Here is a 23,704-nt window from a genome sequence, read left to right on the forward strand (position 1 = left end):
GTTGCAACCTCATCCTGTCACTTCTAGAGTATTCCTTCTTCCCACCAGCTCCAGCTGCTGTTCTTGGTTATGGTTCCTAAGGTGTGTTTTACACTCCACATCAACCTTGGCCATAGGTCTTGGATGGGGAGAGGAGAGCTTAGGCCTGTTTCTGTGTAAGTTACTGCATTCTCCTGCGCTCTTGTCTTTTCCGGCCACCTTACTTTTTCTTCTGCTACTGTTGCTTTCAGAGATGCAGAAGCAGAACATGCTGGCTCTGACATCCAAGGACTTGCACAGCACGTGGGAGGAGCACTTGAAGTCACGATCCCACCTTGGAAGAGCGCGTTGCTCATCTTGACGAGGAAAAGGCTGAACTGTTGGAACAGGTGAGCCCAGAAAATTCTCTGGGCACCGAGCCAATACCCAGGAGAACCACATGCACCTTCTGGTCAGGTTCTTACATACTCATTGTTTTCTGTTATCCCTGCCATTCAGGCTGCGAGTACCTTATCATTTGGGGGTCATGGAGGATGCAAATAAAAGCTAGATGGGTATCTTTGTGTAAGTTCTGGAGTGGCTCTGTTGGGAAGAGTTCCCAGTTACTCCCTCTCGGAAGAGAGGGGAGTAACGCCACCACACTCGGAACAACTCTATGAAGTTGGCCTTGCCCAAGGTCACCCCCTGAAGCCTGTCTTAGGCACAAGTTGAGCAGGAGGCAGTTGGAGGTTTGCTTTTCGGAATGGTGTCTTTGCTTCCCAAGGCACAATGCAGTGTGAGGTGATGCAGAAAAAATGAATGCAGGAACTTATTGCTTACTAGTAGCTGACTCAGTCCGTCTTTCTCTTGTCATGGAGACCCAGAAGCAGAGTTCCCAGAAGTGCTTTTGAGGTTGCTCTGGGTGATAGATTCTAGTTTTTAGTTTTGCATCCTTTCTGGCTAATAATAAACAAATAGTGCCCGTTGTGCCCATAATACTATATCCACAGGACCCATCAGCACCCTCTTATCTTCAAAGCCTGAAACTGAATTTCAGCCCAGCCAGCTACCAAGTCCCTGCCAACTAAAACTGGGTAATCGGGGCGGGGGGGGTTTAATAATATTCTGAAACATTTAATATTTCACAGGAACTGTAGAGTCTCCTGGTCTTGGCTGGGGAGTGACCTGTACAAAACACAAGTTTTTGTGGCTGAGCATGCGTGCACTTGAAAAAACACTGGAGAAGAAATACTTCCTCCTGGAAAGAGCAGAGATGGATTGTGTTTACTGTGTATTGCCACCTTGTAAATAAAATCCTGCCTTTCTTCTAATGTCTGGAAGAAAACAAATACACTCAATTAAAAAATGCATTTTGCTCTCCATTCCCCCATTAAATGGTCCGACTGATTACAGAGGTACTCTTGAAATGGCTGCTGCTCATAGCCATTTCCCAAAACTCATAGAATTCGAGTTTTGCAACCTGAATTTACTTGGCTGTGTTTTCAGCAAAAGTCTTTTTTCTGTCTTTTTAAAATTATTATTATTATAATTATTATAGCTCTTCCTTCTAGAGATCACGTCTGCAATAACGGAATGCTGCTAATACACTGAGCATCAACTAAGGAAAGTGACTGTACATCAGCCACTTTGGTCAGCGAGAACACTGCCAGAGCGAACAGGCTTGATAAAGCTGTGAAGACTCATTCCAGAAAGGAAAAGGAAGGTTTTAGGAGCTGTACCATTATTAGCGATGAAGGAAAAGAAGGTGTTTCAAAGGGCTGAATCTCCTCCCTAAAAAGTGGTACTAGATTCCTGTCCTGTTGTAATCAATATTTTCAGCGCTAATCACAGTGAAGTGTGTCCCTCTCTCTGATTGAGGTTTTCTTTGCCATCTCTCCCATGTTTCACAAACTCATTGGCAAGAGGCAGTTTCTAATAGGAAGTAGTGTGCTGGCAAGGTGTTCCATGAGTCAAACCATCTAGGGTATACTGGCCTGTGACATCACCCCAAAACCATATGGTACTTATAGTAAGGTTTCACCACGCTGAACTACTTAGTGCCATCACCGCAGCAGTACAATACGGAGGATGGTTCCCAACTTTTCTATACCAAAGGCACAACCTGTCTTCTGATTTCTGGACCATGTTTCCATACACTCAGTGGCCGCTTGTGTTTTGTGGCAGTGCCAGCTCAGCCACATTTACTGGAAAGTAACTTTCTGACCCTGTCCTGGCAAGGCAGGTAACTAGATGATGCCTACAGCCCCCCCCCAGCCCCCCTCCCGCTATATTAACCCTTGCTGTTTGTTCCTTTGGCATCCATTTGCCCAGGGCTAACGATGGCACACAAGCAGGACTGCTCAACAAACTTGGAGGCGAATTGCTCGCAGAGCTGTTTTGGCCATAACTCCCTGACGAGATGCCCTTGCCCTGAACGACAAGCGCTTTCCCAGTTTGAGCCATTTTCTTTTAAAACCAACTAGACCGAGCCCCCCAGCGTGCTCGCAGCGCGGGCCCCGCCGGGGGCCAGCGGGGAGCTGCTGCTGCCCGGTACGCCAGCACCCCCCCGAGCTTCCCGACAGCTGCCCGAGTGCTCTGCGGGGGGCGCAGCGCCGCCGCCACCCGCCGGGCCTCTCGCTGCCCCCGGCCCCGCTCGGCAGCGCCGCGGCCGGGCACCGCGCAGGAGCCGCCGGGCACAGCGGGGCAGGAAGTGACGTCACTCGCGCTGCGACACGCGCCGGAGCAGACCCCGCCCCCGCCAGCAGAGCCCGCGCTGAGGGAGGTGCTGTCCGCCGCTGCCGCGCTGAGGAGCAGCCTGTGCGCTCGGCTTCCCGCCCTCTGGTGGTTCGCTCCGTAGACAGCCGTACCGGGCCGCTGCCCGGGGCCCCGATCCTCCGTCCCTGCCCCGGGGCCCCCCGATCCCCCGATCCCCCTGCCCCGGGGGCCCCCCGATCCCCGATCCCCCTGTCCCGGGGGCCCCCCGACCCCCCGATCCCCCTGCCCCGGGGCCCCCCCGACCCCCCGATCCCCCGGGCCTCCCCCACCCCCCGATCCCCCTGCCCCGGGGCCCCCCCGACCCCCCGATCCCCCTGCCCTGGGGGCCCCCCCGATCCCCCTGCCTCGGGGGCCCCCCGACCCCCCGATCCCCCTGCCCCGGGGGCCCCCCGATCCCCCAATGCCCAGCCCCGGAACCCCCCATCCCCCGGCCCTGCCCGGGACCCCTGGGACCCCCGAGACCCCCGATGCCCTGCCCGGGACCCCCCATCCCCCGGCCCTGCCCGGGGCCTGCCGCAGCCCGCCGCGTGCCTCCCGCCATCTCTTCCCTGAGGCGGGACCGTGCCGCGGGATGAAGAGGTTTTTCGGGTTCGGGAGGAAGAAGAAGGGGCGGCCGGCAGCGTCCGGCAGCTCCGCCAAGCCCTTCCCCACCGGTGCCTACGAGCTCCGGCTGAAGGACCTGGGCAAGCTGCACCGTGCGGCCGCCCGTGGCGACCTGGGTCAGGTGCGGCAGAGACTGAAGAAATACGGCATCGACGAGCGGGACACGGCGGAGCGGTAAGCGGCGGGGGGCAGCAGCGCCGGGCGGTGCTGGGGCGGGGTGTGGGGGGGTTGCGGGCAGCGCCGGCACCCGCAGGTGCAGCTGCAGCCACCGGCAGCTCAAGGGCGCTGGGAGCCAACGGCAGCGTCGCTGCGGGGAGCCTCAGCCTGGGCGGGGAGCCAGGCCTGTGCTGCCAGGAGCCCTTGGAGTCGGCCGAGCATCCCCCATCTTGCCCCGGCCCCCTCCGTGCCCTCATTCCCGGGGGTGTTGCCTTGCCTGGGGGCACAGGAGCGGCAGGGGGCCGGCAGCAGCCTGGCCAGAGCGGGTTGCAGAAGGAGCCTCAGGGCCATTCTCCAGGCATGCTTGGAAGGCAGAGTGCATGCACCTCGGAGGCCTCAGCGTGTGGGGTTAGTAGTTGAGCTGAGCAAGCTGCACTGCCTCAGCTGGGAGTAAAAGAGGGGTAAGCACTGCGTTTAGGATAGGGTAGATTTGCTGTGTATTGGTGCTGTGTGGACGGTTGCCTGATGTGCCTTTTGTGACTGTGATGTTGCAGCCAAAGCAACATCAGTCTGATTTTAGGTGGCAGTTACTTTGCTGTTTGCTCTGTGGCCTTGGTAGAGCTAATTAGTGCCTTGGTTTGGAAGATCTGGGCAGTGCCATGCAGAGGAAGCTGCTGCTTCTGGCAGGTGTTATGATGTGTGCTTTTGAGTCAAGCACAGCAAGTACTTGGCAGTTATATCTTAGGGAGAAGCCCTGGGCTGCAGCACAGCTCCTCATGGTCCGCTGTAAGCCTAAGGGAATCAGCTGAAGTTTTTGGGTCTTGGATGTGTCGAGCTGTTAATGCCTTTTCTGAAAAGACTGAGTCAAAACATCCATGACATTCAGAGGAGATGCTGGTTTAATCAGAGTACTTCAGCATCCTGGGCTGTCTTTTCTGAAGACTGGACTTTTGCCAGCCAGCTAGCTTATTGCCCTGAAAACACCTGAAACTGTCTAGATTTGTAGGAAGGCAATGAAGAATGCAGTCAGTCAGCATGTGGGCTGTGTGCCTGAGTGTTGCCAGCCAGTATTTGTTTATGCAGCTGGAGGTGGGGGATGCCATTTAAGGTGGCTTGAGTGCACTTTTGTGCATAATTCAGCTGCCAGAGTCACGGTGCCCGATGGCATTTATGGAAATAGTTTGGAACGTTTTTCTCTTTTTCTTCTTACTGCTTACTGATTCAGTCAGCAGTCAGTCACTAGCTCTTAGCAGACCCTGGTATGAAATTTCGCTAGTTTTTGTGTTTCAAGTTCATCTTGTCTAGAAAGCTTTTTTTCCTCTGAAGGGTTTCCTTCTGTGTGCCAGGCAATTATCAGTGTTATAACAGGACAAATACAGTCACAAACTGTAAAAAAACCAAACCGGGGGGGGGGGGGGGGGAGAGGGAGGGAAGAAAGAAAAGGCAGCATACTATGATGAGCACTGTGGTGGTTTTGCCATGATAATGCCCAGTGCTGAAAAGCGAGGCTGAGAGCAATTCAGTGGACAGAGCCTGCCTACTTGCTGCAGCCACTGCACTCTGTACCAGCCATGGGGGTTGCAAGGCCACCTGTGCCCTCTTAGTGCTTGTGGGTGTGATATGTGTTGTGAGTGACCACCAGATGCAGTTGCGTTTCAGGGCTTCGTGTTGGAAGACTTGGTATCATTGGAAATAGAGGTGAAGAATAGGAAATAATGCAAAGTAATGGCAAAAATGTGTGCATTGGTTGTATGAATATCTCAGTTTTGCTGCTCAGGATTTCCAAAAGCAAAATCCTGCACCAGGAGCATGGCAAGGATCACACCAACAGGTTCCTTCCATAAAGTGGGTCCTGTAGCCCATAAGACCTCCCGAAAGTGTGCTTGATACAGCATCAGTTAGGAGCAGGCAGCTTTCAGAGGTGGTATAGCAAAACCTTCAGCCTCACTGACAGAGACGGGCAGAAGTCAGCACAGAGTTGGAAGCACTGCAGGCACAATGCCAGCTAGTCATGGATCTTGGGTCAGAGCTCATTGCTAAGGGAGATTTACCGTGTCAGCTGCCTGTCAGACTGAACTCCAGCGCTTTTCATTGCTTGGCTTGTAGCTGCTGGGTTGTCGGCTCAAGGGCCATTCAAAGTGTGTACTGCCAACCTGCTGTTTCCCAGTGGGGTTGTTTCGTGGCTGCTCAGGCATCAGCAGTTCTCTTCTACTCTGTAGGTGATCAGCAGCAGCAGCAGGAGCAGGAACAGAATCTGGGCAGTGTCCCCAGGGCTGGGTGGCGTAAGAACTTTGGTGTTACTGGAGGCCTCTTGCAGGGACAGGCAACCCTGAACACTGGTGTTCTCTGCCAGCCTGTTCCCTGAAGTGGATCTTCTGTGGAGCACAGCAGGCCTTGCTCCAAGCAGAGCCGTCTCCTGTTGACAGACTGAGAGGCTTGGTTGAGGAGGACAGCAACAAGTCCACAAGTTTTCTGAAGGCTTTTCTGTTTGCAGAGCTGATAGTGACTACTTCACGTCTGTCATGCTTCCTAGTGGTTGGTAGTAGCAGCTTTCAGATGATTGTGGACTCCTTCATAACCGGTCCTGGTTAGCTTTCAGATAATCTCAGTCAGTCATTTCTTCAGAGATGAAGAATCCTGCATGTTTCCATGGAAATTTCTCAAAAAGTGGTGGTAGTTGCTCTTGAGCTACTCCTCTGTCAGTGCTCCAGTCTGTTCCCTGTCTGTAGCAAGACATTACAAATTCTTTGAAGTTTTCTGTATTTCTCTCATCCTCATCTTTGTTGCAGTGGAGGAGGATGTCAGCTGCCCTGTAACAAGTATCTGCGTTACAGATTACTGTGTTTCTGCATCACCTGCCACTGCATTTGTGTACCTCTCCCTTTCCATTCCCCCTCAGCCAGGGAGCTGTTGTGCTCCTGTCTCAGCAAGGTACCAAAACAATTGCAAGGCTAGTTGAGCTTTCCTAAATACAGAGAAGGACCTACCTGCAGTGATGTGGTTCAGAACCAGTGCTGGTGTTCCCCTCGGTTCTTGAGGAACTGTGGGATTGTTACTACATCACCTTCAAGGGAGGAAGGTCCCAGCTGTTTTCTAGCTTGTCTTCTGCTCTGTTGGGACAGGTGTCCTGCAGAGCAGGAGGTGCTTTGCTTTTGCGCAGAGTGAAGCTTGTGCTGATTTGTGCCTCTGATTTAGGGGGAAACACATGCAAGGACTTTCTGGGCAATTTCTTTCAGTATAAGTAGGCTGGTTAATTGACATCAGACCTAAGATGTTCTGTGGTTTGAAGGAGGGGTTTTTTTGGGTGTTTTTTTGTGTGTTTTTTTTTTCCCTCTGGCAAGGCTTTAACTTGAAGAAAAGAATTTTATTTTCTTATGCTGGTCATGTATTATGGAAACACAGTATTCCCTCCCTGGAGAGGACTTCCTCTGTAGTAGGCTTATTATGACTATCGTAGTTATACATATCTGAAGGATCAGGTATTACTTTCCTGTACTCAGGATTACAGTGTTCTGCTGTCTGGTTTGCTGCATGTGATGGGGGGCACTTTGGTGCAAGTGAGTACTTGGTTTTGTTGCAGTAGTAAGCAAGCTAGAGAAAAAGCAGAAATCCCCAAAGTGCAGGGAAACGCTAATACTCTTTATATAAAGCCCATCTACATCTCTGATACACTTCTGGCACATGAATAATTATAGAACTTAGAGGGTTGCTTGCCATAGTTCTCAGATTCCCAAGCTTTGGTCTTTTTTGCTGTGCCACAGGTGTAGTCCTGCTGGAGGCAGTGACCACCACCTGGGCACAGGAATCTGTGCAGATTAAGTTCTAGAGTGAAGGAAATGGCACCTTACTAAGCAGATGCTGCGGAGGGGTTTTGCTGGCCAGTCTCGGGTACGTGGTGCACAACTGCTGTTACTGGTAACAGAATGAGAAATCATTTCTTAAGCTTGCTTTGTGCAAAGTGAAACTTGTGGTCATATCAATTTATCAGAGCCTGAAATTATTTCTCTAGTTGTCTATTTGTGCTAATTTAATATGTTTAATTTTTAGGACACCTCTGCATCTCGCTTCTGCGAATGGCCATGTGAATGTTGTTACATATCTCGTAGAAAACAAGTGTAAACTAAATCTTACTGACAGTGATAACAGATCGCCACTGATGAAGGTATGTGGAATATGTTATGCTCTTTCAAGTGGGGCTTGTCAACTGTGCATTAAATGAGAGGTGGCTGGTAGGATTCTTTACACAGCTCTGCATAGAAGCATGCATCTGGTAATCAGCGTGGAATAGGCATATGTTAGCTCAGCTTTGAAGGTGCTCTTATTTTCCAGCATTGGGAAGCTGCGGCAATTGTAACAGAGTGCTGGCAGTTCTTCCTTTTTTGCGTGTTGTTCCCAGGCAGTACAGTGCCAGCAAGAAGAATGTGTAGCTATTCTGCTGGAGCACGGTGCCAACCCACACCTGGCAGATGCTGATGGCAACACTGCCCTTCACCTTGCTGTCCGATCTCCTAATACAACCGTAGCGGGGCTGTTACTTGAGCATAATGCCAATATTGATGCTCGGAATAAGGTAAATTTTTGTATTTGTTGAAGAAGTTCTTTCAAAAAGTTGTATTAGTATTTCTCTTGTAGGGTTTTTTTTTTACTTTTATTTTTAAATTTATTTATCTGCCCTTTCAGGAGGGAAACACTCCACTTATTCTTGCTATCTCTGAACATCATGAAGATATAGCAGAGTTTCTTCTGCAGAAAGGAGCTGATGTGCATGCTCGAGATCACTGTGAAAGGTGAGTGGTTTGTCAAAACTCTTCATGGGTCTCTTTAGTATTGTTTAGGTTGGATTAATCAGAGGCATGAGAGTGAGCTCCGAAAAAAACCTGGGGAGCCACATAGCAGCTATTTCTGTGTGACTTGTGAAAGCCCATCTGCGCTTGGCTGTTGTCATACCTCAGTGGGTGCTTTCCTCGTTGAGGATTACAAGAAGGCATTGTCTGTGGTGGCCCTTCTGGCAGGAAACATGCTGGTAGCTCAGCAGCACTGCCTCAATTTGAAAAAACATCTCCTGCATAGTGGCATAGTTTGTATGTGAGTGTTGTCTATGTGGAAGCTTTGTCTGAAGATTGAAGGTTTGGTTGTTTTGACTCCCTCTTGCATTTTATGGTTGCTCTTAATATTTAATGAAAACTGCTTTTTCTTTTGCTCATTCAGTAATGAGGAAAGTAGTTTTTGAGAGCAAATAGGAATAAAAATAATTACACTGTCTGTGTCAAATGATCTACACCATAACATATTTTTGGTGTTTCAGAACCCCACTTATGACTGCAGCATCTGGTGGACAGCTTTTTAATTTTTTTTAATCTGGTGGACAATTTAATAAAAGTTCTTCTTCGATATGGTGCTGATCTTTTCCATAAAGACACTAACGGATGGACAGCTGAGGATTATGCTGTTACTCATGGATATTCTAGGTAAATTTTTGACTTTATTGTTAGAATAGGTTGTCAGTTGTCAGTGTGGCTTTTGAATGTTTTTGGTATCAGCAGCAAGGTTTAATGGTGTGTTGAAAGCTGTCCTGAAGCTGTGCTCAGTGACGTCTTCTGATACGTATCGTTCCCTGTGTCTAGTATTAATCTGGATGTTGAAGAAAATTTCCGCCCCGAATTGTCTGTTAGATTTCAAGTTTTGATGCTAAACTTGCACCTGCCCAGTACAAGCTCTAAAACATGTCTGTATCCTACAGTTACCCAGAGGTAGAACGTGGCAAACTGAAATGCATGTCAGTCCTCTCCTCAGACCAGCACCATTGTCCTTACTGACTTCCACTACAATGAGCAGGAACTACCAGCCTTTTGTTTCAGAGATCTAACAAATCCCTTTTGTTAAAGTCTTAAGCAGTTTCACCCCTCTTATGGATAGCTTTGTACCTGTGCGTATCCCTTCTCTAAGGTGGTTATGTGTGCTTAACAGCTCGGCTGAAAATACTGTGCCGAGCTGGAGCTTCATAGGTGTGGATATGCACCTCTAGAGTGAACATGACTGTAGTGAATATTGAAGTAGGTAGTAGTCATGCAGTAAGTTCTGTGTGTATTACTCTCAGTGAATGCATACAAGTATATGAATTCATATGGTTATGAATACGTGTAGGGTGGATAAGTGGCTGTTAACTGTTCTATTAAACTGTATAAGCAAGTATGTCGTTGTTTTTACCAAATACGTTTCTTCTCTTTCCCTATATAGTCTTTGTAAACAACTGGTGGCATACGCATTCCGGGGAGGCAGAGACGAAGGTGGTGCACAAGGCGACACAGTACCTGGCATTCCTCACCGGGCCAGAGCTGCTGGCTTGACGTTGGGTGCACCTGCTGTGGACAGAGGAGGTAGGATCTTTAATCACGCAGGAGCTCACGAGGAAAATCACTGTGGCCTTTTCTTTAGGGGGTTTGTGTTGTCAGCGCTCACTGTGTTTGCCGTTGACTTTAGTGGAGGCATCAGGTGGGGTAGCGCAAGAAGCTTTGTGAATATGCTGATTTGTTGCTGGTTGGAGGTGCTTCTTGTCAGGGGTGAAGGCAGCTGCGGTTTGTGTGCTACGGGGCCACTTACCGGGTTGTTGCGTTCTGCCTGCCAGATTGCCCATCTGTATAGGTTTTCATACAGAGAGAGAAGGGGGACAGGGAAGGAACTAGGTGAGAGTGGTTTTGGTTTTGGGGTGTGTACTTGTACCTGTAGATGGCCATTCAGATTGTGAAAATGAATTGCAAAAGCAGTAGGTTCATCCTGAGTAGTTGTTCATCTTCCTGTAGTTGGGAAGCAACAGATGAGTTAGCAGGACTGTACATGTCTTGTTGATATCCACTGAGTTTGTGCAGTGGTGTTTTAATATTAATAGTTTCACCTGCACTAAGCTGCCTTTAGTGAGTTGTCTTATTTCTCAGCATCAGTTACGATTGTTTCTGTGTAGGTGCTGTAGAGACATACTTAGGAAAAATCGTCTTGGAAAAGTCACTTTGTTAGAAACAATAATGCAACTTCTGTGTGTACTGTATCTTCATGGACATAGTTTGATTCCAGTAAAAATAAATAACACTTCTACTTCCAGTAATTTTATGAAATAAACGTTAAAAAGTTAAAAATATTAACTTGTGATCCAGAAAAACGATTGAAGATCCAGAAAAACAATTGAATTGCCTTGTTATCAAAAAATTAGCTCCTTCAGTGAGTTCATTTTAAAATAAAAAAAAACCCCAACTCCTTAATTTTTAAGATCCAGTCTATGCTTATGAGCTCATATAGCCCTAGAGGAATCTTAGAAAACTAATCTTTTAATATAGATCGAACTTCTTGTACTTTACTCAGGCCCTACAGTGGGAAGTTCTATCCTTTCTGGTTTTTTTAAGGGTGTTACATCAGAACTTTGTGGCAAATGGGCAGCAGACAGTGTTCAAACACAGTTTATTACTCCTTTTTTAAATATGTTGTGAAATATGAGCAAAACATGAGATATTTTTCCGAGTTCACTTTTCCCAGATAGGGGAATTTAATTTAGAGCCAAACTTTGTTCCTTTGACTTAGGACTAGTTATTTTGATCTAGTCAGTGATGTGTAAAGTTTCTTGATAGACTGAAGGAAGATGCGGAGGTTTTTATATTTTATTTTATTTTTGGAAAGGGCTTGGTACAGGTAGTTTAATCAACAAAATGTTGCTTTTACCCAAACAGCACTCTGTGGCTGCCTCCTGTGCACATAGATCATTGCTGTGGTACCACATTGTGATGACTGACAGGCCTGGGTTATTTTAAAATATGTGGCTTGCAGAATAATACTGTTGTGTGATTCCAAAATTAATATGCCCTCAGGGAAATATGGGTTCTTGAACCAAGTAATTTTCTCAGTTCCTTGAAGACAGTAATACTACTAGCATAAGTCCACAATGTTACGGGAAATCCTCACTTGAAGAGGCATAGTAAGTGTGAAGAGAATATTTATGTGGGTTAAGGACTTGGGAGGAGAAAGAGTGCGCTGTGGTCTCAAACTGTTTATAGTAGGGCTTGTTTTTCTTGAGTAGTACGAATCTTTTTCTCCTTGTGCTGAGTCTCCTGGAAAATGACCCTGGCCTGTTGAGTGAGAGGGATTAGTAGCATGCAAGGAACACTTGGTGGCATTGATTCTGCAGTCTCTTGCTTGCACACACAAAGCGCAGGTCCTGCATCATGAGTCCCTTTGACAGGCTGCAGTAAAAGCTTTGAAGCCCCTGTTAGAGGAGAAGCTCAACTGATCGTGAGACAACGCAGGAATACCCACTTTGAATTCTTTGTTTTAATCTTGCTCTTCATTCCTGTTTTTCTGGGATTTTCAATGTAGTCCTTCCTCCTTTTGCTGCTACTTTTGCACTTGTTGAACATTGTTCAAAATATTCGCCTCTAGTGAGCAAGTCAGTATATTTAAGAAGTTGGCTCATGCTTATTTGCGTGTTTACTTTTTGTCAGAACATGAACCTTTTTGTTGATTACAGACAGACTTGCAAAAACCTCCAAATGAATGGCTTCCACCTCTAGCATATCGAATGACAGACTTCTCAGATTTGAAGTTGGAATTTCTTTGGCAAAAAGTAATTATGTATTTTTTCTAAAAGCAAGGGTTCAGATTTCTAGTATGTCTTCAGTGGCAGCTTTTTTTAGCTGCTGCACTGCATATTGGTGTATTGTTCCTACAGAAACCATTGGTTTTTCATCATAGAGCTCTTGGAAAAGAAACGAGTGCTTCAGTGTGCTTTATATCTGCTGTATCGCCTTTTAAGAAAACTGAGAAATGGAGAAGGAATGAGAAACAATCTTGAGGTCCTTTTTTTAACTCTTACATGTGTATTTTTGATAGGAGTCCTCTTGCCACATCCATTCCATGTATTTGTGGTAACATCAATATAAGCGGGACTCCCTGTTGCTCTGAGGCAAATGTTATGGCCTTGTCACACAGACATTTGGTGTTGGGTAGCTGCAATAACAGAACCACACCATTCATTGATATAAAAAATAAAATTTTACTAAGTAGGATGGGTAGAGCAGGTGGATGGTGATTTATATTCTAAAGCTTCTGTTCCACAACACATAGACACGCGTACACACACAAGCACACATGCATGACACTCACACCAGTCAGTGCACCCGTTTTGGTCCAGTTGTGGCCTGCCCTATAGCCCTGGGGGAACAGGGTATTCACTCTGACTGCTTGTCAAGCCTGCGTTCTGGCTGGTGGCGTAGCTTCTCTATGTGAACAGTTCAGCATGGTCAAATCAATATATGCAGGGCTTTTACCTTCAAACTGAGGTAGGAGGGGGCTGTGTTTGCATCAGGCACCATCTGACACAACTGGCTAGTGTATCTCCAAAGTTTGTTGGCACCTACAGATTTTTGGGATGCTTAGACGGAGGGATTTTAAGTGTGCCGTACGTATAAAACACTCTACAAATATGAAGGAATTGCATCGGCAGTCAGTGCTGGGCAAGGACTATTCAAGCTGAGAGAAGTTCAAAGTTGGCAGTACAGTAAACTGCCAAGAATCTGTTTCAGTGTTTCAAAATATTGGAATATAGGTATTCTACAATGGAGCAAGTAAATTAAGTTACACTGTTTGACACTGTCCCTTAAGAGTAGAGTTCTGTAGGTTGTGATAGGTTTGGCTTCTACTTCTTGTAACTGTAGAGTAGGCTGATGGTCACAGTACATTCTCCCATTGCTATAGCTTTGTTAATGTACTGGTTAGGTTTTCCAAATTTCTGGGAATTCACATTTATTCTGGTGCCCTTGTTTGGTCTGTCCTTGACACGCCTTTCCCTAAATGGATATAGGAATGCCACAATCTCCTAGCCAGACATCAAGAACAGGAAAAACAAAGAAAGGTATTCTATACAGTAGCATTTCAACTATGGAACATGTTGTGTGATGTACAAATAATAACACACCTGTGATGTTTATTATCTTAGAGGTCTCTATTCTGATGGTTTTGGTTTTATAAATCAGGTTTGAGAGCAGGGTTTGGGCACTTCTTGTTTGCGTGTTTTGCACGGGTCCTTTATTACTGAATTGAGTGATTGCTTTGTGTCATTAGTGATAGTAAATAATATTAAAAAAAATATATATGCTCTTCTGTTACTCCACAATGAAAATGGACTTCAATTAAAGTAGAAACAAGTGATCCCTAGATACTACTTTTCTAGATCCCATTTCTACAGTAGGGCATCAAGATCTGTCTGAAAACTAGCTCATAAACTTTCTCTCTTGCTTTTTAAAGGAGAATGGGAACTGGTTTTGATCATTGCTTAAAGTTACTATCCATGGAAAGCAAAAGTTCAGATAACTTACTCAACATGATATGCCCTTTGTTTTCTTTTCCTTCTAATGATTTTGTCTAAGACATTTTGTCTAAGGTTTGGCTGTCATCATACAACTTTATGGAAGGCCACCAATCTCCTATTTATAAGCAACTTCATTTTGTGATGATAGTTAACGAGAACTAATTATCGAGGACTTGAGGAATGCTGAAATAGATACGATGTGGAGGCTCTATTTGTTTTTTTCCTTTCTGTCCTGGGAATTGAAGAGGCCTTTTATTTCATCTTAGTTGTTGGTAATTGAGAGGTTTTCGCACTCTTCAGGCTGGATTCCTAGAGTTCAGGTTTCTTTAGTACATCAGTGGTGTGCTAGAGTGCGCTATCGTTGAGTTTGCAACATGTGCATCTGGGCCACGCTGCCATTCGGAGGGATCTTGACAAGCTGGGTAAATGGACTGTCAGGCCTGTCTTAACAGAATTCAGCAAGGGCAGATGCCAAGTCCTGCACATGGAAAGGAACAACCATTTGCTACAGCACGTGCTGGAGCTGCCTGGCTGGAGAGCTGCTTTGCTGGGAATAGCCAGAGGGTCTTGGCAGAAAGTGAGCTGAGAATGAGCCAGCAGGGTGCCCTGCCGGCTGAGAAGGTTAACGGTGTCCTGGGCTGTATGAAGAGCAGCATAGCCAGGGGACTGAGGAAGGGGATTGTACGCTGCTACCTGGCAGTCCCTGGGTTGTGTCCAGCTCCCTGGGTATAATTTTGAGGCCCCAGTGCAAGAGAGAGTGGTCTTTCATCCGTGAGCGAGTTCAGTGGAGGGCCATCAAACTTTGCCAGGAGCAGGACTACTTGCCTTTTGGGGAGAGACTGGGGGAACTGGGCTTGTTCAGTGTAGAGAAGAGATGACTTTGAAGGGGACCCAGCAGCAGCAGCTTCCAGTACGTGTATGGAGAAGACAGAGACAGGTGCCTCCCAGTGGTGTGTCACATGAAGCAAAGGTACAAGAGGCATAAATGGAAACAAGAGAATTTCTAACGGAATGTGGGCAGCTTCACCATGGTGAGAACAGTAAAACAGAGAGGTTGTGCAGTCTCCCTCCTTGAATGGTTCAAGATCAGACTGGATAAAGCCCTGTGCAGCCTCATCTGACCTCAGAGCTGAGTCTGCTTTGAGGAGGCGGTTGGCTGAGAGACTTGCCGAGGTCCCTTGTGACCTGATTTATCCTGTGATCCTGTGTGCAAGTTGCTGTCTTAACATGGATGAAAGCTTGGAGCGTAGTATAGAGTGCCCTGGTTACGCCTGTTTTGCCTGTTGAATACCCTTTTTGGTGCAGTGTAGAGAACTGCTGGGGATTCTTCTATGTGAGGATAAGCTTTAGATCTTGGTTATGCTTTTTGATGTTTTTTACCTTTTCAGGATAACCTGTAAGTGGGTAGAGCACCAGCTAGTATAGTATATAAACCAGTAAAATCTCTGTCAACAGTGTGTGCTTGTGTGTGCAGTAGGAGTACTTCAGCAGTTCATTTATTTACTGTCTTGCTAAAGCACCAGTATTTTGTTAACTGTTTATTAACACAGCATATTCATGCTATGCTGGCTTTTTTTAGTTTAGAGGTAGTTCTTAAACTTTTGGGTATAAAAGTTCAAAGGAGATAAAACTCTGGTCTTTTTTGTTTTGTCAATTCAGTGTGACTTGAAAAAGCAGTTGTTTGGAAATGCATGCATTCATTCATGCTGTCTTACGTTAAGTTGACTCCCCAAAGTTTCATTCTGTTATGACATGTAGAGTTGTCCAGGTTAAATGTTTGTATGTGCTGGTTAATTTTTAGCATGCCAAATCTAATTTCAACCTGTCAATTCATGTTTGCACAGCAATAGATGACTTGTCGCAAGGAGACTCAATCAGGTAAGACTTTAAACATACCCAGCACATACCTGAGGAATGACTGGAGAGACACAGTACTCATTTTGCTTTACTTTTTAAGAAGCTTGGAGAAAGAGGGGAGTGATGTCAGTTGGCATACTTCTGAGGAAGAACTCGATTTTACTCCCAAGGTATGGTGTATTTACAGTAAATGTCCTATAGAAATAAGTGATCTGAAGGCAAGTTTTCTGGGGGATTGAAAGAAACTACAGTTCTAGCCAATATTGTTTTCTCCTTAGAAGCACTCTCTGACCTGCCAGCCTTTCTTCTGCTGTGAGTTTTTCCTAAAAGACCTTGTAGCTGTGGCAGATCATGCAGCAGATTTGTGGTTTGAGGCAAAAGAGCAATAGGCGATGAGATAAACCACCACAGTTTTATTTGTTCTTGGTCATTTGAGTCAGATTTTAAGTTTATAAGTTACTAATATAACCTGTTCTGTTCTTCCCCAAACACTGTTAATGTTTCCTGTAAATTTTTAGATAGAATCCTAACCGATAAAGGGCACTTTTTAGCGAAGATGTACTGAAATCCTTCATCACTTAGTTCTCCTTTCCTCCTCATCAGGTTACTCAAGAGTGCTCAGTGGATGAGTAACTCAAATGGGTCATGTTTTTTCTTCTATTGAGATGGCATTCTGTGCTTGCACGTAATCTCACACTGCATGTTTTCCCTCTTCTTTTTTTTTGAATGCTTAGGTAGTATTCTTTTTGTCAGCTACAAGCTCTCAGGCCTGCTTTTTTTGCTAGTGTTCTGAAGAATTATTAACTTCTGCAGTGATGTCTGGAACATCTGTTCTGTTGCTCTGGGATTCTGCAGCAATGAGGAACCAGTGTTCTAGTTCAGCCTACTCTGTAATACTGGAGGTGCAAGCATGTTTAGTTTTAACATGATTTCATTTTCTTGCACTGATTTAAATATAAATTATGCATTTTTTGACATGTTTTTGAAATGTAAGGATATTCTGGTAAGTGTACTTGCAGGGACTAATCAATGCATTAAACCTAGGGTTCTTAACAGTTACTTCCCTTGTGCACAATTGCAAGTAAGCACCCAGAAGCTGCGATCTTAAATATAACTGAATTTTACTGAAGTACTACAAATATTAAACCCAGATTTTTAAAACTGCTATGCATGTAACCATAGTTTTGGAAACAATTTTCAGAAGGGTGCCTGCATGGTATTTTGGGGGTGAAATACTCACTGAATTGCATATGTGAGGAGTGTTTTTGTAGTTAGAAGTATAGGATGGAGCCAGCACCTGACCACTATCAAAAGGACAGCCTGATTACATTTAGTGTTCAAGGTTTGTTGTGACCAAAGGATTTGTTGTTGTCGTTAGTGTTCTAAAAGAAAATAATCATTTATTTACAGAAGCTGCAGAAGCCAAATTTGACATTGTTAATGAATGTTTCCCAGCAGTTCAGGAAAAACAGTAAGCTATTTGGAACAGATTGCATAGTATACTAATGTTTAAAAAACTACTTAGCAAATCTACTTTTATATAACTCTTTTCCTATAGTAAATGAGAAAAGTAGCATTTTGAAAACACAGCGCTTAGGCATTTCAGAAAACATAAGTCATGTTGTTAAAATGAAGGTATTAATCCCCTCCTAAGCCTTTGTCCCTGGCCAAGTCCTTTCTCCATCCTGCCCATCCTTGACTTGGTTCCTTTTCCAGACGTTCCCAGATTACTCCATTAATCTGGTAACATGCCTGTTGCCATTTCCATAACTCCTTTTGTTGTTTTGACATAACTGCCATGTCTCCAAAGACGGTGAATAATGAAGTATCTTGCAAGTCGGTACCAAAGCAAACTGTCTTTCAAAATCTAAATAATCTGCAAGATCAACAAGAAAGTTGGAACAAGAAAAGCATGATTGGGGTGAAGTTTCACAGAAATGATGACTCCCTTTTTGCAGAATCTAAGATGACAAACTGGAAAAAAAGAGACACCTCAGCTTCTCTCAGATAGTTGTGGTCTTAAGGAGAAAAAGTCAAGCTTCAGTAATGGCTTTGAAAGTGATAATAGTTCTTTGTCAGCAGGAAAAAACCCAAGGCTTGAAAGTCAAAGACCAAACTCTGTCTTTCTTGAACACGTGGATGATGAAGATACAGAAGAAGAGCAATGTGAAGTAGATAACAAAGTCTGTGAAGCCCTGAAACAAGAAAGGGAACGCTTGTGCTTGAATAGGCATGAAGAAAACGTAAGAGCAGCATTTCACTCGGGCACCAAAGTAAGTTATATAAGGATGATTCAATCACAAAGGTATTTTCTAAGGGTGATAAAGGTAAGAACCAAAAGGTAAACTGGATTTCTGTTAATATTTCGCGTATATCCATCTTTTGATCTTCCTTTTTTTATATTAGAAAATGCCTTTACTCCTAACCAAAGCAGTTTCTTAGGTATAAGAATAATATTGGGCAGTATTTTCAATATTATTTTATTGGTTGCAGTGGTTTTGCAGGAAAACAAATAGGCAGTATAATTTTTCTGACATAAATTCAGTTTTTCTCAGTTGTATGTACAGTTTTTATCTGTCAAGATTTATTGCCATTTAGTAAAATACCTGGTGTGATGGCTGAAAGTGAGGAACCAAAAAGTTTGAGTAAGATTGAGAGCAGGAAGTTAGTGATTTTCCTGGAGCAAAGTAGAGGAAAAGGAGCGTGTTCCGGAACGATGTACTGAAATGAAAGCTAGAGTTAGGCTGACGTGAAGAATTGCTTCTCGGGAGCTTTGCAGAACCAGGGGTGAGACTTAGGGCTAATGTCATTGCTGTCTTCTGATAGAGTCCCATGGAAAAACTGAAGGCCTTGTAAAACAAAGCTCAACAAAGTTTCCCTGTTGTCTTACACAGGAAAAGCATTTTTAAAGTTGTCGACGGATGGCTAAGAAGGTGCTTGTTTCTGCTATTTCCAGCTGTTTGGTCAATCTCTTCTAGGAAAAATCACCTGAACGGGAAGAAGAGGAGAAGGAGCAGGAAAAGGAAAACACTGGTGAAGAGCTACAAACTGCAGTTGTTGAGGGTGTGAAAAACTCTATTTGCAATGATAGCCATCAAATCCACAGTGCTTCCAAAGACGACACTGGTAAGAGAAGTGAGTTAGTGAATACTGATCCCAGTTCTTCCTCTATAAATATTAATGCACAGAAAATGAACTGAAATGGTGATTGACTTCTGAAACAGTAAGTTTTTCCCTTGCCTGTGAACCCTAGTGGGCATTGGCAAGGAGGAAAGTAGCTTTTGTTCCTTTTCATTCATTCCTGAAGAACAAATTGTGGCCTTGGATTCCAAACGATGCTACATGGAGCAGGTGTCATTCTTGGTTTTTTTGCTGTGTTCTCCCTGAAGCGATCAGAACAAAACGCACGGTTGAAAAAGAGGAGGATTAGAGAGTCTTGGGTGTGACAGTAGTATTCCCCTTTCTGGCCCGTACTGTCAGACTGAAAAGTTGTGATTGCTTTTGGCTGAAGCCTGGGAAAGATTTGAGTCAATCTGAGAGAAAGCTGTTCTGTTCCAGTGCCTCACCTTGTCCAGTTTTAAAACGTAGAAAGTCTCTCCAGTGCCACGCTTGTGTGTGCTCGAAAGCATTGCCCCGTCAGTCAGGGCTGAGCACTCTGGTACTCACCTCAGGTCTTGGAGCAGGAGGAGAAGGCACACTTTCCACTGTCTGTCTCCAGAGAGTAGAGTGTTGTGGTAGATGTTACCAGAGCGTGTGTAGCTGCTGATCAAATGCTACAGAGCGGGCCTGGCAGAACCTGCTGTATTCCAGGTGTTGTGCCTATACATGCTCTTCTGTCTGTGCATTTTACCATAAGCCTGCATTTGGCACAGTGTGAGTAAAGTAGTCCTAGCTGAGGCTGGAACCAGCAGTTCCCCTCTGCTAGGACGGGTGCCCTCGCTGGTCTCTAGCTCCTTTCCCGTTTTTTGTGTGCATGTCTCCACAAGAGCGAATCCTGAATCAGTTTTACCTAACGGACTAGCTTAAAACAGAGAGATGAAGATAGTTTAATCTGGCCAGGAACCTACTGAGACTGAGCCTTGTGTGTGCCTAGTAGAGAAGAGATTCGGATGTTAGCCCCCTGAGATAGAGACAAGTTGTGTGTTTGGGGTGAGATTTTGGGCGGTGAGCCTCTCCTCTTTTTCAATGGCAATGCTTAGGTGTCTACCTTCTGGGAAGGTGCAGGGTAAAAACTGCTGGTCAAGGAAGATCTTTTCTGGTAGTGCTACAAAAGGAGCATTGTTTCTTGGTGATTTTAGCGTGAAGATGTGTCGGGTGGTGTTTCTATGGTACTTCTTGTACAGTGGATGGTGGTAGTCTTCTGGAGTGGCAATTTCTGGAGCTGTGGACTGGAGAGCAGGTGACCTAAACTCTGTATGCCACAGGGCTGCAGCGTGCTGGAGCCTTTTCCTGAGTGTGACCCAAACACGTCTTCAGTGCTGCTTGTAGCTGTGTCAGCTGTTGTGCATAGCCATCTTCTGCTGGAGAGGTGGCGATCCAAAGGAAGGACCATGATGTTGTGTGCTGGGTGTGAAGAAACCCTTGAATTCAACACTCACTCCTTAGTTTGTCCTCAGCAACAGAACTGCTGTGCATCTTTTGGGCGCAGGGGTGCTGGGGAAAAGCAGAGTGAAATAGAAGGGCTCAGTGTCTCACCTCTTACTGCCTTTGTAGGTGCCCTGACTGCGGTGGGAGCAGAGGAAGAGGAAGATGCTGAATCTCCCTGGGATTCTGAGGTATTTCCCGTGAAGGACACCGGGGTTCCCAGTGGGGCGGGGGTGGGGAGCGAGATCCAGAAGCACTCGGAGCTTGGGCCCTGCCGCGGCTGAGGCTTATTTCCCCTTCTCCTGGTTCTGCTGTATGTTTGTAACTGGGGGCCCTTGAAATACTTGTGCTGTGTGCTAGCTGTTCAGCGAGGCTTGGGATGAAGGTAGGTCGAGCTAATGATTTGGGTCTCGTGGCAACTGGCCCTTGGAGTTGGGTTTCTGGTACAGTATTGCGGCAGTGAAGTTTCTTGCTGCTTAAAATAGTCTGAGCTCCTCAGCGGGGCTGGCGAGATTGTTGCTTTTTCACCACACAACTCTATTCCGCGGACGTGTTCAGTGGTTGCCCTTAGGGTCTGCAGCCTAGATGATGAGCTGCTTTGGGAAAGAGCCTTTCTACCTTTTTGGCCCTTTTTGAGAGTAGCGTTCAACAGAAATACCACACGTGCTGGCTGTGTTTGCCCTTTTAGTTCTTCCTGTCTGTGGGAATGGGTTAGAAGAAAGCGGGCAGAGTCTGTAGCTTACGCCCTCTGACTTTTCTTGTGAGGAAGAAGGAACTCTTCCCGACCCGCTTCTTAAAAATACAAGGCTAAAATGCTGCTGGGTTGTTTTTGGGTTTTTTTTTGTAGCCTTGGTTTCTGTAAGCTTTGTCTTGCTCGTCTTTGTTCAGCCCAAATAGTCTTTGTTCAACCCTTGCAACTGGGAGTAGCAATGTGTTCGCTCCCCACTGCAGGACGTGTGCCTGGGGAACGTCAGCACAAATTTGAGTATCGGGTACCAGTTGGGTCCCCCCCAGACCTGCAGTTACGGGTTCGCAACCCACAGCTCGAGTTACCGTGTTAATTCTCCCTTGCGGCTGTGCAGTTTGCCAGCGTGACAGACTAGTTTAGATGAGTTGTGAGGTTTTTGCCTAAGATCTGAAAACACACAAGTCTGCTGTGATTTTCCAATATACTGTGTCTTGACGTGCCCTTTCCAAGGGGCTGATCAAAGGCTTTTGTGATTCCATGCTGTGCAAGTTGGCTTAGCAGGAACATTTTGCGTAGAAATGAGTTGAGAATTTGTACCGATGCTCACGCCCGTGTTTTATGCTCTACAGACGGATTCTGAAAGTCCGGAAGAAGGATCACCTGGTGTGTTGCTTCCAGCTGCAGACAGACACGGAGCACGCTCACGGATTGTTTCAGGGGAGCACCACACTGGTAACTTCCTGGTGGACTAAATGTTTGTCTGTAAACACGTATAGGCTGAAGTGAGCTTTTATCGATGTCTGTCTTAGGCATGCACTTACAGTGTGGGTGCGCGCTATAGCAATGAAGTGCTTAGTATTTGTTAATTAACACCAGCTGTCACGGCGCTTGCTGGCAAGTTGTAAAGGAAGTTACCTTGTTTGCGTTACGCGTGTCCTTTGGATGTGTTTGTATCTCTTTGGGTTCGGGTTCTTGTGGCATAGTGCTGAAAGTGTATGTGGTTTAGGGCTGACCTGTCTGAACACCTGGACATTCTTGGATGATAACGTAGCAGAAGAAAGCTATGATCTGGCCGAGCACTTTTCCCCCCCGTCTTAATTTTTGATACCTTACTGTGACGCTTTGCCTAGGAGCTAAAATGTGACTGAAAGTTCAGGGTTTGTTGTGAAGGGCTTCTGCCTGTAGTTTGCGACGCTGTCTCTTGAGCATCTGGAGTGTAGAATGGCAGGGAAGCTTTGCTGTTGGCGTAGAACTCTCATCTGAAGGATTTCTCCTTTACTAAACGGTCAGTCGTGCTTGTAGTGTAAGTACAATAGAACAGCTGAAGAAGCGAATCCAGTTTTAGTTTAGTAAGCTGGAAGCAAAACTTTAAAAGCTCCTGGGAGCTTGTAAATCCCCTTGCTGAGTAGTTGTCGTGCTTTGTATGATTCTACTAAGAGAAGTTTAAAATCAGTGTAAAAAGGAGGTAAAAGGTGATTACGCTAATCTTTCTAAGGTTTTTCTATACTGCTAGACCACCAAGTTTACTGAAATCAAACGCTGTTTGCTTTTTAACCGTTTTTGTAAACATGAAAATAACGCTGTGGAGCCATTCTTAGTAACATTTCATGCACTTCTTTCATGAGAGGACTCAAACTGTAAGATGACTAAAGCAGAGGACTTGAGAAATATAGGTGGGCCAGTAGATTGTGTGGGTTTGTAAACGATTTCCATGTTGGACAAAAATTTTTAAAAACTTACATATTTGGAACTGTGCTATAAATGCAGATTACAACCAATTGTAATGTGTTGGGTTTTTTCCTTTCCACACAAGCTAGACCCGAACAACCTGATAAGAACTAGTTTGCTTCTACCTCATTGAATGATGTGTATGAGGTGTCTGTGTCTGCACTCACGTTTCCTCTGTCCCATCGATGGAAAGGCAAATACTCCTCAACATTAAACACTTGTAGGATAATGGCAGTCGTAGTGCTGCTGGACTGTTTTACGGTAATTCGTTACAGCAGACCAGCTTTGGCTTTTGAAATAATCTTTGTAGAAGGCAGGATTCAGCTCCTCAAAATAAGTATTTTGATCTTGTTGCGTTAACAAGCATGTCCTTACTGCTTCCTATGGATTGTCCTAGTTCTGTGAGTATTATTTCTTAAATCCAAGGCGCACGATGGGAAGCGTGCATTGTCCATTTCTTGTATGCTGATACAAATGCTGGATGATGAGGTAAATTGAATGTTAAGTATCGCAGTCTCGATGGAATAAAGCTTGCAAGTAATACTTAGTTGTAGAAACTACTGATGTTGAATGGAGTAAAAATTTTATAAATCAAATAAATTTGAATAAAATAACACTTTCTTAAACATTTTTCACTTCCAGGCTTTTTGGAGAAACCCAACAATTCCCAGGTAAGTATTTGTTCATGTCAGACTGACTACTTGTCCTGCTTATTAAATGTTACAGAGTTACCTTAAGTGTGGTTTTTTTTTTTTTGTCATTGGATTGTCTTTCATAGCTGAAGGCCCCTGAATCTGTTTTGGAAATGAATGAAACCTCTCCTAACAAAAAGCAACAGAAATCAGGTAACGTTCACTTCATGTGGTTCTGGGTTTAGCTTCATAATCTTTCTAGATAGGAGTATATATTAAAGCATCTGATTTGTTTTGCAGATCTTTTGGAGGAACTCGGCTTAGGAGATGCAGAAGATGTTGAAGGTATTCATAACAATCTCTTTGTAGTGTTCT

At 45.2% G+C, this 23,704-nt stretch overlaps 1 pseudogene across 1 annotated transcript in view; it reads left to right on the forward strand.

Moving 5' to 3' along the window:
• Window positions 1-3,168: 3,168 nt before the first annotated feature.
• The window catches only part of LOC308057149 (ankyrin repeat domain-containing protein 26-like), a 43,112-nt pseudogene continuing 22,576 nt past the window's right edge, over window positions 3,169-23,704 (forward strand). Inside the window, exons 1-10 of the transcript XR_013931964.1 lie at window positions 3,169-3,510; window positions 7,540-7,654; window positions 7,889-8,078; window positions 17,452-17,970; window positions 18,676-18,823; window positions 20,411-20,472; window positions 21,599-21,701; window positions 23,340-23,368; window positions 23,476-23,542; window positions 23,630-23,674. The product of XR_013931964.1 is annotated as an ankyrin repeat domain-containing protein 26-like (transcript). The remainder of the gene's footprint in view (window positions 3,511-7,539; window positions 7,655-7,888; window positions 8,079-17,451; window positions 17,971-18,675; window positions 18,824-20,410; window positions 20,473-21,598; window positions 21,702-23,339; window positions 23,369-23,475; window positions 23,543-23,629; window positions 23,675-23,704) is intronic.

The sequence above is a fragment of the Falco punctatus genome, assembly GCF_963210335.1.
Source record: "Falco punctatus genome assembly, contig: scaffold_99, whole genome shotgun sequence".
NCBI lineage: Eukaryota > Metazoa > Chordata > Aves > Falconiformes > Falconidae > Falco > Falco punctatus.